Consider the following 12,269-nt stretch of genomic DNA (forward strand, 5'->3'; position numbering starts at 1 on the left):
AGATGTTATCAGGAGAAGGAGGATCCTTCTTGAGGCGCTTAAAAGACGCAGAAGTAGTCGGTACTTTACCGCTGTTGTGGGTTTTAGAAATTGCTCCTGAATTCATCTCGGACCGGGGCTTCACACCTTCTTCCATATCCTGTGAGGGAGAGTCAGAGTCTGAACAAGTAGGCGCCTTAGTAGCAGAAGATAGTTTCAAATTGCAAAGTTTCCCCATGCAGGAGCATAAAGATCTAAGGGTAAACAGAGCGATGGCCACCAATGGAAGATATGATGAAAAAAATCAATGAAACCTGTGGGGCATGAGAACCAAAAAGGAGGAAAGTCAAACAAAATGTCTTGAGATTGGCAAAAAAGTCATTGAGTAAGTAGTAGGAAAGGCCAAGCGCAAAACATGACAGAAAAGAGTTAGCCAAATAGAGAAAACACTAGTTGAAAAAATCCTCCCTAATGCAATGGGGCAGCAAGAATGAATGCAACATTGCAGCGCCGTAGTTAATGAAAAGCACGTTTTTTGTTGGAAAGGCAATAAAGCAGATATCAATAAAATATTAAAATGAAAGGCAATTATTTGTGTAATTATAAGCTGTGAGCTATGGACTTGCCGAAATCATAGCCAGTTGTAAAAGTCAAGAATCTCCGCAAGCAACATTTAGGACAGGCAGCAGCTGCATGAATCAAAAGTCATCGGTGTATAAAATGGCCGCCTGAATTTCTGAGGTGTATATCACCTTCCAGACTTCATGAGGAGAAACGGGCCAGGTTCAGCAAAAGAAACATGCCATAAGCGCTTAAGCCAGAGCGCAGCATAATTAGCAACCAACGGGGACAAAATGAAACGATTAAGGCATCAGCACGGAGCAGTAGTTCTCAATCTGTGAGGAGAGACAAAATGGCGGGCGCAAGTTCATCGGCGCTCCGCTATAGACACCCAAGCAGAAAATACCTTAAACAGCATTGCAATCATGCTGAAAACACTGGGAGGTGTAGCTCAGACCTTCCGACGCATTCTCTCATTCAACGAAGGTTGTGCCTTGGCGAAATCACGCCGTCGGGCCGAAACAGCCTCCGCCAATGTCGGAGATCTACAGACGAGCCGCCATCTCCGTTAGGCGCTAACCACGCCCCCCCAGTTTTAACTTTTAAATGGCTAAATGTACTGATATTACTCAACAACACTTGATGGTCTTCTTTAAAATTCAATAACTCGCTATCAACAAAAAAAAAGATGAGACCTATTAAACATCTCCCTCATTCATTCACACAAAGCAGAAAATTATAAAAACAATTGATAATTTCTTCCCATTATTGAGTTCTTCAATTGCTAGCATACTGTGTAACTTCAAGATGGCTATCATCACTTGGAATTCTCATGAGAGTCCCTTGGCTTCATTGAACATGTAGTTTGTAGAGTGAACTCATGTGCATTCTACAAAGATGTGAAGCCTCTCTCCAAGTAGCACCCATACTCAAAGCATGACATCAACCTTTCAGGATCTTGATTGCGCACACTGCCAGAAAGTTGGAGTATTACACATCCGCATATGTTGAGTGCAAGGAGGTAAGTGGGGGTTACAGATCCTAGCTGAAACAAGGCTAAAAGCAAGGAACTGGAGGATATATTGTCAAACCTGAAGAATCCAGTCCGGTATAACATCTTTAAGCCAAGATTAACAATGCTTCATCTCTGACAGACACATAAGGTCTACTTTGCTTCTTTTTCCATTTCCCCAAGATCGACGACTGAAGAAGTGCAAAATCAGATCACTCCCAAGCTTCCGAAGTAAATGATGCAGCGCGGCGCTGCCAGCAATTTAGCAGGGCTATGCTGAATTGTTTAAAAAATGAAGGTATGTACTGTATTCATAAGAATATGGCACATCCCTGTGTTTTCCCTTGCACAAGCGCTAAAAAAGCTGTTTAGCGCTAGTGCAGACACCATGGTGCAAGGGTTCCTGCATTGCAGTGATGATTGTTTATGTGCAGGAAGGGACACCTTCCTGCACATAAACAAATAAATTGTGAGCAAAAACGAGGAGAAATAATAGCATTTCTCCTTGTTGCGCCACTCTAAAGCCCGCTTTTCAATGGCATTAGTTTTGGTGCTGCCTCACATTTACAGATCCTTGTAAATCTGGGGCAGTGTAAAAAAGCAATGGGTGTTGTGGGGGAACGCCCACTGCATCACCCATTGCACGCCCCTTTGATACAGAAACCTGCGTGAAAGGGTACAATATTTACAATGCTGTGTTAAGCCACGCAAAGTGACTTAGCACCACATTGTAAATATGGAGCGGGGCATTCGGTCACTGGAGCATCATAAAAAGTGTTGCTCCGGTGGTTCAATGCCCTTGTAAATATGCCCCAAAGTGTCTTAAGCCAACTGTGCAGTATATTCAGGAAGCCACAGATGCATACAAGAACCCAGAGATCCGAGCCTTCCACGGCGTGCTCATAACTTGCATGGACATTACCAACAGTGCATGTGTCCATTCAGCACAGGATAGCAAGCTACATTTCTCCTAGACTCTGAGCTCTGAAATTAACTTCAATCAACTAGATACATTTTACTACCACTCCCCTTAGAGCACAGCTTTCCAAACTGTGTGGCGCAACACGTTACTGTGTCTTGCCCCACACGTAGGTGTGTCGTGCGATGACGCCGTAGCACTCCTCCCCCTCCTTCCCCACAGAGTGCTACGGCGCTGCTCATGGCCACTGTGAGACTCGGAGTCAGGCGAGTCCAAATTCATACGTTCGTTTTTAGTGGCAGCGCGATCACCTGCATGAAGGTCGGTGTCTGGAATGCGACTCCCGTCCAGAAAGGATCTTGTGACCTTCCATAAATATAGTTTTTTTTTGTATTTTTTTCCCGTTAATGCTTTACACGGACAGCACAGATGGAACTAACCGAGATAACAAAGATAGGAAGAGTTCACCCCTGTATCTCACCAAATGAAGCGCTGTGAAAAGGTAGAGGAAATATTTGTTTCTCTGTTGTTGCCTGGGCCATCTAGCTCATATATAATTGACACGGTCCATGTAATACACAGTTCGATGTAAGTCACTCTCAAAAGAATTTCTAAAATCAAAGCAAGAATAAGCTAAATCAGCCTCATAACTTTCAGGAGCAGGTCACGAGGCGCCTTCCTCACCAATGCCTCACAGGGGCCTCAGAGCAAGCACTCGCGCGTTTATCTGCCCCCAAGGGCCAAGTAAGGTCACAACCCGTGATGGGGACTAGTTGGGTGGAATATGTTCTGCTGACGTCACTCTCCGGGTTGCAGACAGCTCTCCAGCTTTGCTGCCATCATTTTGCTGTTCATCAGTACATTTCAGAGAGACACCATTTCCACTTTAATACTGTGAACCTTTTGTTTTTGGTGAAGTGAGGTACATATTTACAAGTGTGCCCATATTAACGATCTTGCACTGGGGGTGGTATTTGTGAAAATAGTAAGATTGAAGCCAGGTAGAGGAAGCTTAACGCTTTCTTCATGGGAGGTATTTTAGGTAGTTAAAGCAGAAAACGAGGGCCAAACACGAAATGTTCCAGGGCTTCAAAGTACTTAAACAGGCAATTCTTAAGTGAACATAGTTTGGGACCCATCGACCATCAGTGTAGCCAAGTGGAGTAATTCTAAGAAAGGAATTACGTTCATAAATGATGGTAGAAAACATCCTTTACGCTTTACCACGCAGCGTTTGCCAAACATTTTTTGTTGCGCAAACTAGAGCCAAAGGTATCAGAGCGCTTTACATGCGCACCAGTTGTGTTACAGACGGACACTTGCATTTTTTTGTGTGTGGGGTTGTGTGTTTGGGGATGTGTGTGTGTGTGTGTGTGGGGTTGTGTGGGGTTGTGCGTGTGTGGGGTGGGGTGTGGGGGGGGGGTGTAGGGTGTGGGTGTGTGTGTGTGTGGGGTTGTGGGTGTGTGTGTGTGTGGGGTGTGTGTATGTGGGATGTGGGGCCCGACGCCCCTTAGGTGGTTTGGGCTCGCTTGCTCGCTTTACCGTGTCCCTGAACATTTTTTCACAAAAAGGTGTGTCACCAACATGAAAAGTTTGGAAAGCTGTGCCTTAGAGAATAGAACAAAATGAATTTGAAATAGCAGTATCAAGAACGCAGATTAACTTTTTTTATTCCATCTCATCTACTTCCATATCCTTCCTCTACTCCACATTTGTGCATTGCCTTTTTTTTAAACAAAATGTTATGTACATTACATTTCTTTATCAGCTGATTAATTATTGCTGGACTTGGCCCTTTTTGCAGGGTCATCCTAGAACTTTTTGTCTTTCTCCTGTATTGTTTCTGACCTGTTTTTGTTGGTTTTGTGACTCTGGGCACTTTACCACTACTGATCAGTGCTAAAGTGCATATGCTCTCTGTGTAAATTGTTGTTATGGATTACTGATTCCATGATTGGCATATTTGATTTACTAGTCAAACCCCTGTATAGTGCACGGTGTGTGCCCAGGGCCTGTAAATCAAATTCTGCTAGTGGGCTGCAGCAATGATTGTGCCACCCACATAAGCAGCCTCTGAATGTAACGCAGGCCTGCCATTGCAGAGCCTGTGTGCAGTCTGGGACTGCCATGTCGACTTGGCAAGTGCACACACTTGCCAGTCCCTAAACTTTCCCTTTTCTACATATTAGTCACTCCTAAGGTACCCCTGCGGGCAGGGTGCATTGTATGTGAAAGGTAGGACATGCCCTAATGTGTGTGGCATGTGCTGATAGTAAAATACTGCAAATTTCGTTCTTCACTATTGCAAGGCTATCTGTTCCCATAGGCCAGAATGGGGAATTTGTTTATAACATCTTATAAATATAACTGACCCTGGAAGCAAGATAGGAAAATAAAGTTTAGTATGCCTGAACTCAGAATGTTAAGCTGCACCTTTAGTGAGGGTGATTTTTACATTCTGAGTTTGAGAATACCACTGTTAGAAATTAGGTATTTTCTTGCCTAACTATCCAGTATGCCTCTGCTAGGTTTGTGTATTGCATGTCTGGATTTTGGATGACAGGGGCTGGAGAAGGGCAGTGGCTCCAGAAGTCTGATGAGTCAGGGCTGGGCTGAATAGGTCTGGTCTGCATTTGGAGTGGTGGGAGGAGTAGCACCTTCACCTGAATAGAGCTGTCCCTGCCTTCCACAATGATGGCTTCGCCCCCCTGTGGTGTGTCTAGAGCTAGGGCTCACACTAATAATGGAGGTTGTTTTGCACTTGCAAAGTGCCCCACAGAACTGATTTTGGCTGGGTACAGACACTCTCTGTATAAAAAAGAAGGGCCCAGACCCCAGACGTTTAAATCACTTCTGGGAATCAAGAGGAACCTTTGCCAAGGAGAAGAACCGGAGATGCTGAGGAGGAATATTGCCAATGTGCTGTTTGCTGTCCGGGGTTGGCCTGCAGTAGCTGCTTGCTGCCAAGGAAAGGAGAAAAGGACTTTACTGTTTTTCGTTGTCACCTGCTTGAAGAAAAGATCTCTAAGGGCTTGAAATTGAGCTTGGCTCCTGTTCTGAAGTCTCAGGAACACAAAATCTTCACCCCTTCTGTCTCTCTGTATCTGGAACTGCTGTTTCAGCTGCTATAGAAGGAAATTGCAACGCCGACGAGCAACGTCGTAACCTATAGCGAGGCCGTGAGCTCCGCTCCGACTTGCGACACAGGCCCAAAGCCTGCTGCCGTGCCGCATCGACTCCGAAGCCGACTTCATCATCGAGGAGCCGATCCGCGATGTGGGTGATCCCCGAATCCATCGACATTGCGCCATCATAAGGAACAGAGGCTTCGGTGCCATAGTGACGTCAGCTCCCCGACACAGTAAGAAACAGTTGTCTCGCCTCCCCTGCACTGCAGTAAGGAACAGAGGCTTCACCTCCCCTGGGGTCGTAAGGAACCGACACCACACAGCACCAACGTAGCATCATCTCCCCGACGCCGTGAACTGTCTTTGTTTTCATCCTTTCCAAGATTGTGTGGCATATTATTAAGGGGGTTTATCTCCGCTTTTTTGGCTTTAAAAGCCAAGAAAGCGGAGATAAAATTATCTCCTTATTACCTAGCTGTCGCTAACACCAGTTAGCGACAGCTAGTAGGAGACAGCGACCATCTTGGGCCCCGCTTTGCATGTCAGTGAAATGTATCACTAATGACATGCAAAGTGGGCGTGCCAAGATGTTAGCGACTGGAAACAGTTGCTAACATCGCTATCTCCTATTACTAACTTTTGGAGATATTCGCGCTAACACCTGCCCCATAGCAGTTCTTAGCCATGTTATCCTAAGCGATAAAAATCGCCGCAGCTCGACTATAAAAATATTGCCGCTAAGCCAACATAGCGATAACTATCGCTAGTTGTTGGTAATATGCCCCACTGTTCTTTGTGGGTCTGCTTGACTCCGGGCCCTAAGCAGCACACCTCGCGGGCGGCGCCGTACTTTGGGATATTCACCAGTCACAACATCATTAGAACTCCAAGTGGAGTTATTTGTTGCTACAGTTTTATTTTGGTGAATAATCTATTTTTGAGGACATCTTGATACCTGTACTGTGGATTTTTGTTGTTTGGTCTTATTTTGGTTTAGATAAAGATTGCTTATTTTTCCAAACTGGTGTGGTGTCCATTTGTAGTGTTTTCACTGTATTACTGTATGTGTTCACAAATGCTTCACACACTACCTCTGAGATAAGCCTGTCAGCTCGTGCCAAGCTACCAAGGGGGTGAGCAGGGGTTATTTTAGGAGTGTATCCCCCTTACCCTAACTAGAAGCAAGGGCCCCTAGTTGGACAAAGGTACCTACCTCTGCCAACTAGAGACCTCCATTTCTAACAATTATGCATTGTCAAAATGCTACCTTTAAAAGCTATACAGTATATCTTTTTTCTTATGTCAGTTTTCAAATATGTTCCTCTCTTTTTAAATAGCATCTTCACAAAAGTATTGAATTCTGAAACCAAAAGAAAACATAACCAATAGAAAAGTGTTATATCCATGCTAGACCTCAATAAAGCCATCCTGCACTGACACGGTCGGCCGGATCTGTTGGATTCTGTTGGTTTCAGCACCAGACAGAGCTACCGGCTACAAGGAACTGTAGGCCGCATTTACAAGAAAGTGCCACTGTGGGGCACCACAAGCCCTCTGGATGCACAACACTGTAACACTTTCAAAGCACAGGGATGCGTCATATCTACAAGGATATGACAGATCAAACTGCTCTCACCTGCGCTGGTGCACAATTTGCTGCCATGCGCCAATGCAGGCACCCATGGACCATGCTGAAAGGATGCCTGCATTTCGGGGATGATTGTTTATGTGCATGAAGGTGTCCCTTCCTGCACATAAACAATCTGAAATGGTGTTTTCCACTTCTATGTGTGCTGCTTTAGCACACTTAAAACTTGTAAAATGTCATTTTTTTCAATGACGGTTTATGTGCAGGAAGGGGCACCTTCCTGCACTTAAACAATCATAAGAGGTGAATTCAGCACGCATAGAAAGAGGAAAAAAACAATGAGAAATGTATTCATTTCTCCGCGGTGCACCTCTCTAGGCCTCTCCTGGGGATTCGTAGCATTCAGACACATTTCCAGGTTAACGATTTCTTGCAAATCTGGAAATATGTCATGTTCCATGGGGGTTGCGTGGGAACACCCACAGCAGTACCCATGCAACGCCCCTTTCATGCAAAGTGCTGCGTTTAAAGGAGCCGTTTTTACAAGGACAGGAAAAGCCTAGCAGCGTGGCTTTTCCTGTCCTTATGAATATGGGGCAGTAAAATGCACCACCATTGCGTCACAAAAAGTGACGCACTGGCGGCGCAAGGGACTTGTAGATAAGCCCCTGGATTTTTTAATCATACTTGCAAATTGCCTATTTTTGATTAATGTATGTTGGTCTTTTATTGTTTTGGTTGTGTCCGCACAGATAAATATTGTTCATTTTTCTAAAACTGGTGTGGTGGCCTTTTGTAGTATTTTCTGTGTATTACTGTTGGTTATGTGCAAATGCTTTACACACTGCCTCTGAGATAAGCTGGACTGCTCCTGTCAAGCTACCAAAGGGGTGAACAGGGGAATTTTAGGAGTGTATCCCCCTTATATTGACTAGAAGGAAGGGCCCCTATTTGGAAAAAGGTGCAAACCATTGCCAACTAGAGACCGCCATTTCTAACACTTACTATTCGCAACAATGTGAAAGCAAAATATGTGTCATGTTTTCTATGTTTATTCATTTACCTATGACCCAAGAAGAAAAAACTTCATCCTACACAGCTGTTTTATGGTCATCGATAACCAAGGTAGGACAGCATTTTCTGAGTGAAAGAAGGATGTAGTTATTGATGGTAGAAGTAGAGAGAAATGAGCCATGCATCAGTGCCCCAGGTAGAAATGCCTGCACATCACTTATATTTCTCCTCCTGGGCATGGTCTTTGCTTTACCTATGAGTTCCTTAATGTTCCTTACACCAGCTTTAAAACAACTTAATGAAATGCATTATGGTCCAACGCTATGGAACGATTCTGACCAGCACACCTTTTCATTATGACAGACACAAGCATGCTACCCAAACTGAGGACCTCTTTTCCAGCACATCCTAGCAGAAACATCATCATACAAATGTGATATAGTAACTAGGCCATCCTAACCATAACATATGCCTCTCCAATCAACATTTGAGACACCCACCAGTAGTCAGCACCTGAAGACTTGCTTTGTGACTCATCCAATGGAAGGCTCTAACCATAGTTCTTCCCAGACATCACAGATTTAGTAAACCTTTTACCTTTAACCGCAAAACGAAGGACAGTAACTCGAGCATTTCTGACATTTATAAGTTCACTACCTGATCCCTCATCTCATCACAACAGATATATAATGTGTGAAAGAACCTGATAAGCCTTACTGGTAAATGGAGAGCACAGATACAGGATGTACTAGTTTCCTTAACTAATCACTCATACTAACTATGCAACCGTTGAAAATTGGAAAGATCTAGCACACATTGGTGATCACTGGAAGACTCTAACATGAAACACTGCAGGGTTAAACGTATTCCAAAAGTGTAGCTTAAACTAGGATTTTGTGAGTAGCCAAAAAGTACTAAGCATAATCAAAAGTGTAAATTCCTTAAACATGTATACCCAATAGACCTTCAATTTGGTGGAAAAGTGAAAGTTACACTTTTGTAGAAAATTTACACTAAGATTTTGGGAATAACCAAAAAGTAGCAAATGTACTCAAAAGTGTAAATTACTCAAAGGTGTATGTTACCTTTGTGAATAAGGCCCTAAATGTTCCTAAGCATCTGGTCATTTTGATGGATCTGTAACTCTCATTACCGGCTTCATTTAAATGAACAGGGCACTTATAAGGAGGCCCTATGTGTCAGTGCAGAATACTGCTGTTCCTCAGTTTTTTATTGGAGAGCACTAAGCCTCATTTGTCAGCTCATGAACATTCACCAGAGTATCAATTTACATTCATCATTACTCATGGATTTCTTTCAGTTCCAACCTTTCTTGCACAAAACAGGAGGGCCTTGTCAAAGTATAGGCTGGACTGGCAAGATGATTTTTAGTTCATTTTGTAGTTGTAATGCAATGTACAAGGATTTGTAAAGCACAAAATAAAATCACTCCCGAGGGTATCCAGGTGCCAAGTAGGCATTGGTGGTCAGGAGCATCAGTTGAAGAGCCAGGTCTTGCAGAATGTTGTGAGCGAGATGGTTGTTCTGATGTCTTGGGGAAGGGCGTTCCAGGTCTTTGTTGCTACTTAGGAGAATGAGCAGCCTACTGTCCTGCTTCTGCCAACGCGGGTGTGTGTGCGAGTGATAGCGAAGTTGATCAGAGGTCCTGGGTTGGTTGGTTAAAGTGCAGTTGGTGGTTGAGGTAGGCGGATTACCTTAATGCAGTGCTTTGTGGGCGAGAGACAGTATCTAGAACTGGCAGCATTTCTGGATGGGGAGCCAGAGGATTTCCTGGAGGGGAGCCGTGATATGCGTGCAGCAGGGAAGGTTGAGAACCAGACTTGCTGAGGTATTTTGGACGGTTTGGAGCCAAAAGAGTACTTACCTGATGACTGGCTGGCCGGCTAGGGAGCCGCCACCACTCTTTCATCCTCTTCCTAGCTTCTGTGCAAGCAGGAAGCACCCAGGCTCCTCTAAGCTAATCACAACACTGCAATGCAGTGTTGTTGTTTGTCGCTCAGATGGGGAATGGGAGCCTAGGTATGTTCTCCTCCCACACTGTAATGCAGCCTGGGTGAAAAACATGCAAAGTGCGTGTGACTGTTTGGCTGGCCCAAGACAGCTTGCCAAACATTCATGAGCACGTAGGAGGGTGCCTACCACTCCTCCTCCCATGCGCTGTCCAGCCCCGTCCCACAAAACTGCCTTAGCATGGAAAAATAAAATGATAATAACAGCGCGTAATAATAATTTATTTATCCTTTTTTACAGTGCTGAAATTAAGTGGGGCGACTGAGGTTCCACCCCTCAAACCAATCAGTATTTATGTAGCACAGCACTGCCACCCTTTAGGGTTCCTGGGCACTATGAAAGCTGGATTGCGATTCCATAGTAGAGGGCATTGCCGTAGTCTAGCCTGCTCATGATCAATGCCTGTGTGACAGTCTTCTTGGTGTCCAGGGGAAGCCATTTGAATGATGCGGAGGATATTGAAGCAGGCGAATGTGACAGTGTTGATTTGGGGGTCTCATGGAGAGTTTGGTGTCCAGGATGATGCCCAGCTTTTGTGCTCAGTCGGTGGGTGTCAGGGTGGGTTCCAGTTAAATGGGCTCCAGGTGGCATCCCAGGGGTAGTTGTTGGGTTCAGAGGTGAAAGGCAACAGTCTCACCTGTCACATTCTTTCAGTTAGTGGATTTAAGACATTTGAAATTCGACCCATGCAAAGTGTATTGTGCCTTTTGTGCAAAGTGAGCACACAGTTATTGGTGGGGAATAACAGTCTCAGAAAGTAGATTTAGGTTTTGTTTCCCTTTTTGGTACCAAACAATCTACTAGGTAGTATTATTTGTAAAGAAAGAGATCAATATTTCATCGTGGCAGGTTGCAAACCTGTTTTAGACTAGTTTAAGAAATCAGCAAGGGGCATAGCAACCATTGGTGTAGCAGATGCAGTGGCACCAGTGCCTAGAGCCCTGAGAGGCCCATTGAACCCTGACAATGCTGTATTTTACTACACTAAAAACACTCAAAGGTTCAATTTTCCTTGCTTGCACCAGGGCCATGCTATCCTTGCTACGCTATGGGGCATATTCTCAAGAACGTGTGATAACCATTGCAAAAGTAACTTATCGCAACTTCCAATATGGCAGTCTATCGCGAGAAAATTATGCCGTGTTAACAAAGCATTCTCAACACAGTGATACCATGCGTTAGTCTCCAGATAACGCGTCAAATGTCTGCGTTAAAATCAATGCCACGCTGCAAAAATGCAAAATGCGAATGCAAAAAATCTTGCGATGAGGCCAATCGTGGTACAAAAGTCCCGAAAACCAGTGACAGGCCTGCAAATCCCACGTGTCTGGTGTGAAAATGCACCATAAAAACTACAGAAACAACACACCAGAAACAATCCAAAGCACATAGCAACATGGATGCACCCTTACCGAGCGCAGAGTCCAAGGCGAACCCCACAACCCCCACAGACCACCAGCAAGGAACAACGGGGACATGGACGGCCAAGGAGGAGAGGGAGAGGAAGACGGGTTGCAGTCTGCAGCAAAACCAGATCTGGGTCACGGAAGTGACAGAACATTACCATCAACTGACCCACAAGTAGACCACTGGGAATGCAGTCGGAATGTCGAGGAGGCCAATCTAGGAGGCCAAGAGGTGCTGGCATGATGTGATAACCTAAACCAGGCACAACAAAGTTTAGCAGACTGCACACCCACACTGATCCTGGATCATGTCCCTGATCCCCGTGGCACATTGCAGCACACACACATAGCCATAACAGCACACCCACATTGACGACAATGTGGTACAATGCTCAAACCCGACACTGAGGAACGGAGGACACAACTGGCTCCGCACATGTGCAGAAACAGGCCTACTACATCTGACAGAGCTGGAAACTGTGAAATGGAAATGTACTCGTACAACCTCACATCTGTCATGTAGTCCAAATGTACACGTCCCGCATCCAAATCCTGCACCTCCCAAACACATGTACATTGTCATACAGTCTGCATGTAAACAAGAACAATGCACCAACCTACATGTCAATAC

This window comes from Lissotriton vulgaris, chromosome 1_2 (genome assembly GCF_964263255.1).
Source record: "Lissotriton vulgaris chromosome 1_2, aLisVul1.2, whole genome shotgun sequence".
NCBI classification, from domain to species: Eukaryota; Metazoa; Chordata; class Amphibia; order Caudata; family Salamandridae; genus Lissotriton; species Lissotriton vulgaris.